The 12886-nt window shown below is 40.7% G+C and overlaps 1 protein-coding gene across 3 annotated transcripts in view; it reads left to right on the forward strand.

Annotated features, from left to right (window-relative positions):
• Hivep2 (HIVEP zinc finger 2) overlaps positions 1-12886 on the forward strand; it is an 87233-nt gene that overhangs the window by 21312 nt on the left and 53035 nt on the right. Inside the window, exon 3 of one of the 3 annotated variants that reach the window (XM_033763254.1) lies at positions 4636-4700. The exons of the other annotated variants lie outside the window; for them this stretch is intronic. The gene's annotated coding sequence lies outside the window, so the exon portion shown is untranslated. The remainder of the gene's footprint in view (positions 1-4635; positions 4701-12886) is intronic. 3 annotated transcript variants of the gene reach the window in all.

Raw genomic sequence — 12886 nt, forward strand, 5'->3', positions numbered from 1 at the left:
GCAGAATTTTTAGATGTTCTTTCACCTTTAGTTTTGGAGGGGCTGTTTTTAAAGTTTCTGAATTTAAAGAAGAATATACACATACCATGGTCTTGACTTGCAGTCATTCTCAACAACCTAAATTATTTTAAATAAAATGTAATTGTATACAGAGCATGCAAAATATCAACATATTTTCATAAAAAATATAAATTAGAGGGCTGGGGATTTAGCTCAGTGGTGTTGCCACCTGCCTCACCAAGTACAAGGTCCCGAGAGTTTGATCACTGGTACAGAATATATGTACAAAATATGGCAAAATATATGTTCCAGGGATCAAACGTGTGTGTGTGTGTGTGTGTGTGAGACACATATATTACACACACACACACACAGAATAAGTAGGAAAATTCAAAAATTAAACTATTTTAAAAGTAATTTTCTAAAGCAAGCACTCTGAATTATAGCCAGGTATGGTGGTGCACACCTGTGATCGCAGCATTCCAGGAGGTTGAAGAGGGAAGATTATATGTTAGAGCCAGCCTGACAGTTTAGCATCTTAGTGAGACCCTGTCTCAAAATTTTAATAAGGACTGGGGATGTAGCTTAGTGTGAAGGCCCTGGGTTCAATCCCCAGTACCACAGACATAAAACAAAACCAAAAAGTAAAATTCAACATCCTAAATTACATGTTAAAATCAAAAGGCAAGCATATCTGTAATAAAGCATTTAGAATCCAAAATTATTTAAAGGTCTGATAATTTCTAATGTACTTTTGGAAAATTTAAGTCCTCGACTATTTTTATAGAAGTAAAACTACTTATAGATTTAGTGTAAAATATTGATTTAGATGTTGCTGTGAAAAACACCGTGCATTATGCTGTTGGCATCTTTACAAATTTAAGACTAAAAAGAACCGCTTAATTACAAAAAATTCTTTGGGTATCATGTTCTGTTGTTACAGATGCTGCATTAATTTATTGATAATTCTAGAACCACTGCTCAGAGCACCAAGAGAAACAAGAAGAGGAATGCTTGACACAACCATACTTTATGTTGCAAGAGTCCCTTGCTCTCAAGCTTTCTGAGAACAATGATCAGGAATTATGTGTTTTCTTTACCTTCACCATTGAGACTACTTAAATCCTCTCTGCTTTGGAAATGGTGTCTTATCTCACCTTCAGGGCATTCACATGCAAGTTATTTTTGATTGGTGCAAAGATATTAGGCAAAAAGCCCCCTGGGGAACTGTAGTCTGGGTTTAGGGTTAAAGGACATTTGGATGCTAGTGACAGAGGTGCTGTGCATTTTTCAGTAAGTTTATTTGGCATGTGTTGGTGGCGTGTGGGCTTCTAAAGGGTGAGACCCAAGGTAAGAAGCCCTCTTGCCAGATGTATGGGCGCTGTTGGCTGTGGGGCATCTGGGCATTAGCATTTTCTCACTGCCGGTACCATCTGTAGAGGTCGCAGAGGGGTTCCTTCCTGAGACACTAGAGGGAGCTGGCACAGGAAGGAAGAATGCAGATGGTGTTGTGACAGGCTCTCACACTGCCTGTGTGCTCTCTAAATCTCCCTTGCCTAAGCCCTAGAAATGTGTCCTTGGTTGGGGCTTCTCAAGGTGACTGGAGGTCCCGGATGAGCAGGTGGGGCTGGAGCTGGAGGTGTGGCTCTTGTTATTGTCCCTGAATATGAATTTGCCCTAGGCTGGTAGGATGTGGTACTGTTTGAGTAATTCATTTCCATGTCAATAGGTGTATGCTTTTTCACTTGGAAAGGGAGCAAGGAAAGAATACTTTTATCCTGTAAATCTCTAGTTCTCCTGTGGTTGGGAATAATTTTATTTCTCTTTGTGAATATTTTCTCTGGAAGCAGCGGGACACAAATCTGCCACTAATTTTAGACAACTGGAAATATAAAGGGATTTATTATTTACTTAGACTGGAAATCTTAACCACAAGTGGACAGAATTCAGAGAATTTGGTTGAGGAAAAAGATGACAATTTTTTTCCTGATCTTTAATTGAACTTCAGCGTTCCCTTCATCATTAATGTATGTGACAGATGACAGTAATTTTAACGGTATCTGTGACATTATTGCCAGTTGAGATCACAGGTAGTTTCGTGTCACTTTCCTTTTGTGTCTAATATCTCAAAGTGTTTTTAGAGTATTGACTGCTGAAACTGATGATGGATGATAGATTTTTTTATTGATTCCCATACATTGTTCCTAATTGTTAAAAAAGATACATTATTACTGTCCACAAATTTAATTTTTTGAGATAACTATTTCATTATAACTTATAACCTGATATATTTTGTTTTATGAAGATTGACATGTTATTCTACAAAGGAATTCACAGGGTTATGAGACTGTTAAGAGGGTCAGAGCACAAGACAACCAGGAAACTCTGATGTAGGTGTAATCCTACATTTTACTGCAGAAGATGAAGGATGTCAGTTACTTGAGGTCATGGTGGAGGAGGAGTTAAAAGCTGTGTTCTTCCTGTACAATGTGGCCTCCCAGCGCCCCAGACCTGATCTTGTTGTCAGGAGATGAATGCCTTTGTCTTTCTAGGCAGGCGCTCCGTGATGGTGAGATCTGCTTCTTTGTCTGCACTTCCCTGGACGATGGTGACTTCCCCCAGTTCCACTTCCCTGGTCTGGTGAGGCGTGGTCATCTCCAGTGTTCTGGCCCTAACTTCATGCTGTCCTGTGACAACTGAGGTGTCAACAGTGTGTCAGTCAGCTGTCCATTTCTGCGATGAAATACTTGAGATAAGCAACATAAAAGTAGGCTCATGGTTTGGCTCATGGTTTCAGGGGTTTCAGTTCATGGCTAGCTGGCTCTCTTGCTTTTGGTCCCGTGGTGGTCAGATCATCATGGTGGGATGCACACAGTAGAGCAGAGCTGCTCACCTTGTAGTGCTGTGAAGCACGAAAAGGAAGGAGCCAGGGTCCCACTGTTCCTATTAAGGACTCACTCAGTGATTTAACTTCCTTCCGCTAGGCCTTCCTCCTAAAGCTTCCACCCCTCCCAGTGGCACCACATTATTAAGAATTGTCCTGTCAATTCAGTGTGCTTTAAATTAATTTAGGAATTGTTGGCACGTGATCTCCTTCTTAGGTTTCGACTAGCAATATACCCGAATACCAATGAAAAATACAGAATTAATAGCCAACATTTATAGTTCCCTTCCTCCTGCCATTTGTAAGCACTGTATAATTCCCTTAATGATTATGACACTTTGTTCCCATTTTACATGTAAGAAAAATGAGGCCCAGAGAGGTTAGGTGACTTTCCTGGTGTTGGCGATGTGTTTGCTGTGTGTCAGAGCTAGGCTGAAGGCAGATACTGCAGCTCCTGAGCCCATGATCTTGCCAAGAACCCTGCGAGTTTGGTTATTACTTAATGCCATACACCACTGTTGTCCAATCTCTTTTTTCTCTTTTCTCGTTTGGAGAATGTACACATCTGTAGTGAACTTTTGAATTTTGATGACATTTTTTTGTGTAGTCCTAACAGGAACTCTTTCCAGTCTCTCATATCTGCCCCTGAAGGTGCTAGGTCATTCGGTTTAACATCTGTTCAGCTTTAACTCCTTGCTATATGTATTCAGGTAATATAAGGGAAGAAAAAGCATGTACTTTCCCCCAAAAGTTGAGTACTACTGCAAAATGCCAGATTTGGACTGACTGTCTCTGTTGCAAGGATGTGACAGGGCCTTGATCTTTGCTTTTGAAGCCTTCTCATCAGTAATGTTGGCAAGCGAATACACTTTGAAATTTTATATCTGAATTCTTTGGTTTTTTGTTTTTTTTAAGTTTTATTGTTTTTCTTCTTGAACACTAGTCATTTTGCCAGCTAGTTAAAAGTGCAAGTCTTGAGTGCTGGCTGAGGCCAGGCTTGCAGTAACCCGCTCCCCGCCAGGTGGCCAGACTCTGTCGTCCTGTAGCAGTTCCAGGTGCTCAGTGGTGGCGCAGGTGGGGTTATGAGGTGAACTGTTCCACTTGTTTTTGCCAGGCCTGCACAGCACATTGGATAGGGCAAGACAGATGGTGCAGCTCAAACCAAAATGATGCACGAGAAGAGAAAGTGAAAAAAAAAAAAGTGCATTTGATTTTCTTATTCACATTTTGGAAGTAAATTTTAGCTCCTGTGATTGACTAATAAATGCAGTGTTGCTATAAGGCTTGAATTTTTTAACGTCTGTTTGAACAGATCTAACTGAGTAATCGGCAGGAAGCAATCTTTTCCTTTATGGATGCTGTCCCAAACTTCGTGGGGTCTCCTCCAGATCCGAAAAGGTTTGGGCTATTGGGAGACAAAAAAAAATATAGATATAGATTTTTCAGAGTAAGGTATACCACTTACTGTACATACCAAAGAATACAGACAAATTCCAGATTTTATCTTTGAACTGAAACATGTATTTATGCATATATGAGAGAGAGAGAATGTGAATGTCTGTTGAGTCTGGTGAGGTAGTGGTGATAAGAACAATTAATCAGTCTTCCTACAGCTGCTTCCTGACATTTCTGCAAATTGTTGTGGAAAAATTAATGAAGGTTAGATCAGTAATGGTTTCAAGCCTGGCCAGTGGAAAGTATGACAGTGTTTCCATCAGCAATTAAACTGGGCTGCTTTCTTCTTTCTGTAGGGGAAGTGGTCTGATGTGTGTTCCCCACAGGAAATGGAAAAGCAGCTGAGCAGCGCACACCGCAGGTATGCAGGAGTCCTGGGAGCCAGCGGATCTCCCGCCTCGCCGGGCTGAGAGACAGCACTCATTTGCATCTTCTGCCAGGAAGGTTTTGCTGTACAACCTAGAGAAACACGACCTTAAGAAGACAGCCAGCGTATTGGGATTCTGCTCAATCACTATCTCAGAAAGAGTGATAGACGATGAATCGAAACTTTGGGAGTCGAAAAGTGGAACTTCTGACAAACAGAAAGTGAAATTCACCTATTTAATTTTATTTTTGAAGCTGAAGGTATTCAGGCCTGGTTCACATCCTGTGTAACCCTCTGGGATTTTCCCCAGTATTAGTTAAAAAATTTCCCATAGGGTCACACAGGATGTGAATTAAAGTAAACACTTAGCAGGCATGATGAAAAGGAAATTAGCTTTCTAAATGATCCTTTCACTGTTAACATCCTGAGTACTTATTAGAAACCTGGGTAAGGGTCACTTCAGTGTTTCATTTTCAAGTTATTACATTATTAATAGACTATATTAATCTTCCCTATTACATATGAAGTGCATTTCCTTGTGTAGGATGCTGAGTTTCACATGAGTATTTCTTCTTTTGAGACACATTAACAAAGCCTAACAAAACTCGATTGGCGATTTTTAGCATTTTTGAAAGAAAGATTCATAGACCTGTTTAGAATTCATGAAAAGCTCCTAACCATTTTCTTCAGAAAAATTCATAAGGGTGTACTGCTTTAAATATGATTTTTCCCCCCTACAGATCTCTTAAATGACTTTAGACCTCAGGCATTTCTCAAGGGACTGCGTTTTTAAAGCTTTTACAAATAGAAAATTATAGGCACACCTATGAAATGTGAATTTATCCTAAGTGAACATTTTAAGAAACTTTGTAGCAGTAATGATTTCTAATCCCCTTTGCACCTGAACATGCCTGCTTCCTTGTCTCTGGTAGGCAGCTTGTGTTTTTTAAATTTATTTTTTGGGACCGGGGATTGATTGTGCTTGAGAGGCAGGCGCTGGAACCACTGAGCTAAATCCCTGGCCAGCTTGTGTTTTAGACAGAACGCTCGAAGCTGGGCTTGAAGCTAGCTGTGTGCCACTCTCACAAGTCCTTTTAGTTGTCCTGCCTCAGTTTTCCCTTCTCAAAAATGGTAGCATCAATGAAATAATTAATAAGTTACTAGATTGGTAGCTGTGTCCCTCCTGTATTGCTTTGTAAATTTCTTTACTCTTAAAATTGTGTTATCGTTCACTGCATCTCAGAGGGTGAACTTGGGGTATCTGGTGTTTATTGGTAATGCTGTATTCACCTCTATATATGTCCTATCCAGCATAATGCAAAAGATGCGTAGATGCTTCCTGTTTATTAAATTAGTGGTGACAAGCTAATGCTGATTAGAAGTGAAGTAATTTAGATTTGGGCCTGTAATTGTCACTAAATGGTGACTGCTACTCATCTCCAAATGGTCAAAAGTTCAGTGTCCAGGAGAAGTGAAATCAGTGAGAGAACAGACACTAAGTCCAACAGTGTTATCTTGTATAACTTTGGTTAGAATATCTTAAACCCAAGACATAGTATTTTGGCTAGAGTTTTCAGGCAGGTTTTTACCGATTTTTTCTAAAGACACTACTAAAATATGTAGACCAAATCTCTGCATTTTAGAAGAAATTGAAGTCCCCACAGCCAGGGTTTGTGTTTCATTTTTAGATCTAGAGTCAAAGGATAGCTTGAAGGACACACGGGTCGGCTTGCTTTGGCTTGTTCTTAAGTTTTCACATGCCCTGGCTGGTGCCGTTCGTCTGTTTGTTTTGTACCTGGGACCAAACTTGGGCCTTGCCCTTGCAAGGCGGGCAGCGGAACCACTGAGCTGAATCTCCAGCCTTGCACTTTAAAGGCAGGCAGCAGCAACACCGAGCTAAATCCCTGTCCCCCTGGCTAGTGTTTAACCAATGTTGAAGCAGGACGGGCCCTGCCCTCAAGGAGCTGTGGTTCATCTCCCACTCATCCATTTATTCCCCTCGTCCCCCCTTCCTTTCTTCTCTTTTTCACTCTCGTTCTCTTCCCTCCTGCTCCTCCTCCTCAACTTTTCGTCTTCCTCTGCCTTCTTTTCCTTACCCCTCTCTATCCTCCTCTTTCCTGAAGCAGTTACAAATATTTTTTATAGGGAACTTAAGTAAAAATTTATATACGCCCAGAGTGTCTTTGTATTTAAACAATCTAAGGCCAATATTCATTTATTTCTTTATTTATTTATTTGCCTCTGTGCAGGATTAATGGTTCCTGAGCAGTAAAGAGTGATTAAGAGCTTTGAGCACAGAGTGACTTCCAGGGGACGGTTGGAGGAGAGAGATGGCTGAAGGAGGTCTTAGAGAAAATATGTAATGGGGAAAATGGCAGAGAATTTGTGAGAGAGCGCAGGTGCAGGAGGTAGGAGATGGCATCGGGTGGTGAAGAGGAGCTCAGTGTCTTAATACGCAGAATTCTGGGAACCCTGAGTAGAACACGGGATGAGGTGATAATGCAATAGGACCAGGTGGGTGGAAGGAACCTCCAGAGGTAAGACTGAAGATCCAGAGAGGAGCTGAAGGGGCGAGGAGGTTGTCAGAGTTGAAATAGGATATGATTTTTGAGGCTCGCACAAGTGAGATATAAAGAGATGAATTAAGGAGATGTAAGAAAGGAAAAACGATACGCTAAAAATGGGCTGGATTTGGGGGAAAGAACAGTAGAGTTGAAGATTTTGTGTAATAAGTCGTTGGCTGTGAACCCCCATCTCTCATGAGCTGTGTAATCATTCCTTTGCTTAGGCACTTCAAGTCTTGTTTCTGCCTGACAGAATTTTCTTGCTCTTATTTAACTTCTACAAGCTATGTAGATTTTTATTTCTGCTAGTAGCATCTGCTAATAGCGGACTCACTTTACTACATTCATATATTAGTCTTATAAATGGAGCGGTACTTAATTGGTCATCACATTTACAAATTTCCATCCACATGCCTCCTGTCTTTCCAGTGAGCTTTCAATCATATATAGACCAGGATAGCATTAAAAAAGACTTTTCTGTCATCTCTAATACAAAGTCACAGATGCCATGAACTCAGTGTATTTTCAAGAAATTTAAGGGGATACTGAGTTTTGGCTGTGTTGCTGAAACTTTATTCGATGGGACAAAAGAGAGGAAGATACAACTCTTAAAGTACAGGTAATCAAGTTCAATATTTTGTTCAGAAGATTTGCAGTGGGTTGGGAATTTGGGATTAGAGAATGACTATTTTGGAGTTCTACATTTTCTAGAATTGAAGATCACATATGTAAAGTGCTTAGTGCAGTGCCTGACAGATAGTACTCCATAACTTGCTAGAATCATAATTATTAATACAATCTGTTGACTGGAGGTCCCATTACTGAAATTCTTAAAGATTGATCTGTGTTATTGATGTTGGTTTCTTTACCTTCTGTCTTTGTTTTTTTTTGTTGTTTGCTTGTTTTTTTGTTTTTGAGACAGGGTCTCACTATGTAGTTGAGACTGACCTGGAACTCACTTTGTAGCCCAGGCTGGTCTCGAACTCACAGGGATCCTCCTGCCTCAGCCTCCAGAGTGCTGGGATTATAGGCGTGCACCACCATGCCTGGCCTTTACCTTCTATCTTAAAGAAGTATGGTTTTAACATTTCAGTTACCTGCACTTATTCCTATAAGAGGAATCAGTGATCATTTAATTGGCATTTCCAGTGGATACTTCCTGTCTCATTAAACAGCAGTTTTCTGTTGCATTCCAACTTTCTCCTCCTTAATATAGTCTCTGTTGGCTTTCTTGATTCCATTCATTCTCCCCTCGCTTTTCTACCACCTGTCTCATCTTCCTTCTCCACTTCCATCATGGTTTCTGTCCCTCTGTCATCCCACTAAATGTTTGCAGGACAGAGTTCTGTCATAGGGCTTTGCTGTGATGTGAATGTGTTGGGAAATGGGGCCCAAAGGGAAGTGCTCAGGTCATGAGGGCTCTGCCATCATGAATGGATTGATGCCATTATTGTGGAAGCGAGTTCCTTATAAAAGGATGAATTTGGCTTCGTCTTCTCCCTTTCTGTCCCTCTTTGAGTCTCTGTGCCTTACACTACAGAATGACACAGAAAAAAGGCCTTCACCAGATGTCAGTGCCTTGCTCTTAGATCTCCCCGTCTCCAGACTTGTGAGCCACTCATTATAAATTACCCAGTATGTGACATTCTGTTTCAGTAGCATAAAGTGAACTAAGACAGCCTTCTTCCCATCCCTTCTCCCTGTACGTAATTTGCAGGGGATAAATGTTTTTCTGCTCTGATTTCTTCAGCTACTGTCTTCTAGTGCAAGCTCTAGTCCCCTATTTCTGAGCTTCCAACTGTTGTTTAGAGCCACGCACTATGTAATGACATTTTGGCCAACAGAGCACCACATAGGTGAGGAAGGGTTGTCGATAAGATAATGTTGTTGCACAGTGATGCTTGCACAAGGAGGAAGTCATGTGACAATGTGTTTCTCAGAATGTGTCGTGGCTGTTAAGTGACTCTACTAGATACCCCAGTTTAAATAGCCCAAGTAAACTTCAAATTTTTGGGGGGTACCGGGGATTGAACTCAGGCTTTTGCACTTGCAAGGCAGGAGCCAGAACCACTGAGCTAAATCCCCAGTCCCAGTAAACTTCAGATTTAATGTGTCCCACATCATATTTCAAGACCTATTCTTGCCTCCCTCTTTCCCTCACAGCCCCCCTCATTTCTATAGTCATCCAAGCTAGAGCCTCAGAATCACCCCTCTGTCCTCATCTTGCCACCTCGACACATACAACTTTAGTGCTTTACGATAAAGTAAAGTCCTTGTCTTACAATGAGTTACTTCATTATCAGGACACTTTTTGATTCTTGCTGTCTTTCTCTCCTCTCACTATTACTCCTCACAACAGTTGTACTAAAGCAGTAACCATGTTTATTTGTTCCCAGAATGTACATTTGCAGTTGCTATTGCATCTGCTGCTAGTGTCATTTTCTAATTTCTGTATTAGATGAACTTGCGCACTTACTTTGAGATGTAAAGGTCACCCCTATCATGAAGATTTTCTTCCTGCTTTCGCTCATCCTTCGCTCCAGTCCACTCACTGATCTTCTGGCTTCTGTTCCCCTCAAGCTTTCTCTACATTTGACCTCCAATATGTATAAAATATAAAATATTTTTCATTTATCTGACCCTGTGCCCTAGACTTTTGATGATTGTGTCTTATTTAGCATTAGGTTCCCAGGAACCAGCCTAGACCTGCCAGGTGAATTAGTGTGATGGAGAAAAGATTGTGAAGAGGTTTATTATTGTTACGTGGTTTATTTTGAAAATACCTGAATTGATGAGGAGGCATCCAGTTTTGTGGTTTGTAAATTATTTGAATGATTTAACAACATATTATTTCCCACTCCACTGGGTTGCAAATTTAAGGAAAAATATTTAAACATGTGAGTCATCCACTTATGTGTAGCAATGAAATCTTGATTGTAGATAGTATTTTCCAGAATCCAAAATATTTAACAATAAAAACTAAGAGTGGTATATGAAACAGAAGATGTTTCTGTTAGAAACTAATCAGAAAAATGGAGAATATTAGTCCTTGAAGTAATTAAGCCCTAGAATTATTAACAAAATAGCTTGCCTATTTTTAAAAATTATTACTCTCTGTGTGGTTGTGTGTAAGTATATGTGCGAGTGTTGAGTATGTATGTATAAACTCAAATTTTGGAAAAAAGAAAAGCTATGAGTTGTATTAGTTCACATTTAAGGCTCTGTAGCAGTAGCAGATCTTAGGACAGTGTCTATATCAATAAAAAGAATAAAGTGAAATAAGTAAAAAAAAATCATAACTCTACTAAGCAGAAAATAAGTATGTTCTCTTTAGAGGGCTAAATTGCTCTTCAACTGTGTAGTGAATTTTAGTTTGAGGAAAATTGGCCTCATTGAATTTCCAGATACTGTGTTAGTCTGTTTTGCATCATTATTACAAAATGCCCAAGGCTAGATACTTTATAAAGAAGGGGGTTTTTTTGGAGGCTGGAAGTCTAAACACTGTGGCACTGACTCTGGCAAGGACTTCCCAGGCTCTTACACCATGACAGATACCATCGCAGTGACAATGTATGTGGCAGGAAGAGACAGGAGGCAAGGGAGTTCGGTGGGTCAGGCTCTCTCTTTTATAACAACTCACTGTCTCAGGAACTAGTGGGGAGCCCCCAAAATCATGTTGATCCCTCCCTAAGGCAGCACCCCAGTGACTTCCCATGAGTGCTGCCTCTTACAAGTCTCATCACCTTTCTCATCCTCACTGGGGACAAAGTTTAATTGAAGGTCACCTTCAGACCCGCTCTCCACTGCCGCAGGCACACTTGTTGGGAGCGTGGAGTTTGAGTAGCTCAAGGCATCCTGTCTGCTTCAGCAAGGTCGGTTTCTTCTGTTACGTCTTGAGGTTCACCAATCTTCTCTTCTGCAGTGTATAACTTGCCATTCATACCATATGTGTGTGTGTGTGTATTTTTTAATCACAGATGGTGAGATTATTTTTTGTCTCAGACTTTTCCTCTCTAAATGTTCAACCTAGGACCTTTTTATATCTTCCATATTGCACTGCGTAACTTACTCATTATTTATTCTGGTTTCTTAAACACATGAAATGCCATCAAAATAATGTTATTATCCTTTTCTGTTAGTAATTCTGTCATTTGTGTCATTTCTGGGACAGTTAAAATCGATTATTTTTTTCTTCTTTATACGGATCATGTTTTCCTGCCTCTTTGTGAACTTGCTAACTTTGGATTGGATACGAGAATTTTTCCTTGTAGAATACTAGGAACTTTTGTATTCCTAAAAAGATTAAGTATTTTATGGGGCATGGTTAAGGTACTTTGAAACACTTTGCACCCGCAAGCCCTTGCTTTTAAACTTTGTTAGTAGCATTGGGGCAGCATTTAGTCTCGGGTCACTTTTTCCCCACTATCAAGGAAAGACCTTCTGAGTACTGCCACCAAGGCCTTGCAATTTTTTTTCTGCCCTTGATGCTGGAAATAGGCACCAACAATGTTGGCTCTCTGAACTCCAGTCACTGTGCCTTCTAATACTCTCAGACAGTTCTTCTGCCCACGGTTCTCCCACATGCACATACTGATCCATTGTCAACTGCATCCTTTGTCTACAGATCTTCAATGTTCTCTGTGGAGTGCTGGAGTCCCCATTCCTGCGTTGTGGTCTTTAACTCCTTTGTGCTCCCTGAACATTTAGCTCCATGCTTTCCGTGCCCAGAGAGGTTTCTGCTTAAGTGTCCTCTTTCTGTGCCGTGGCTTCAAACTTTCTCCGGCAGTGAGCTGGAGCAATGGCAGGACTCATTGAACTCGCTTCTCTTCGTCCAGGAATCACCATCTTTTGTCCCCAGGTGACCAGCTGTCTCAAGAACCATTGTTTTGTGCGTTTTCTACCTTTATAGTTTTCAGGCAGGAGGGTAAATCTCATTCCTCCTACTCTATGTTGGTCTGGGGCTGTGTCAGAACCTATTTTAGCATTTATTTCCTTGTTTATGGAATATTCATTAGCTCAAAGAACTCAAGGGGCTGTTAGAAATTGCTAAATAAAGGATCTAACTTAATGCACACACCTAACACGAGGAGATAAGACCCATGTTGCAAGCTGTTAGAAAGTGTTTTCAGGGTGTGATATAAGTCTTATTGGCTCTGCCTCCCCTAAACCATTTATCCATTTGTAGATACTGAAACTAAAATTGTGTGGTTTAAACTCAGTTGTCAAATTTGTAAGACCTCAAAAATGATGGCTCTTTCTCTCCTTATTCCTAATCTGCTGTTCTTTACAGCAGCCTCATAATGTGTCTGGGGAGGAAGGAAAAGACTTGAGACAGGCAAGAAATTTTAGCCATTGCTCACAATGATAGGGTTTAGAAGATGTAAATAGCGTGGTTTGGACAAATCCACCTACTCATTCCTATTTGTGTGAAGCCAGGTTTCTTAAATTGATCTTAAGTGATCATTTTGCTTTCACTAACCTCGCTACATCCACCATGGAAGGGAGCAGGCATGCGCTGCATTTTTAATGATTTATCTTATAGCGCTTCTGAGGTCATCCGTGGAGGAATATCTCCCTCCCTTCCTCTCTCTCTGTCCCTCCCTCCCTCCCTCTCTC

The sequence above is a fragment of the Fukomys damarensis genome, unplaced genomic scaffold (genome assembly GCF_012274545.1).
Source record: "Fukomys damarensis isolate Sample0158 unplaced genomic scaffold, DMR_v1.0_HiC HiC_scaffold_14, whole genome shotgun sequence".
Classification (NCBI taxonomy): domain Eukaryota; kingdom Metazoa; phylum Chordata; class Mammalia; order Rodentia; family Bathyergidae; genus Fukomys; species Fukomys damarensis.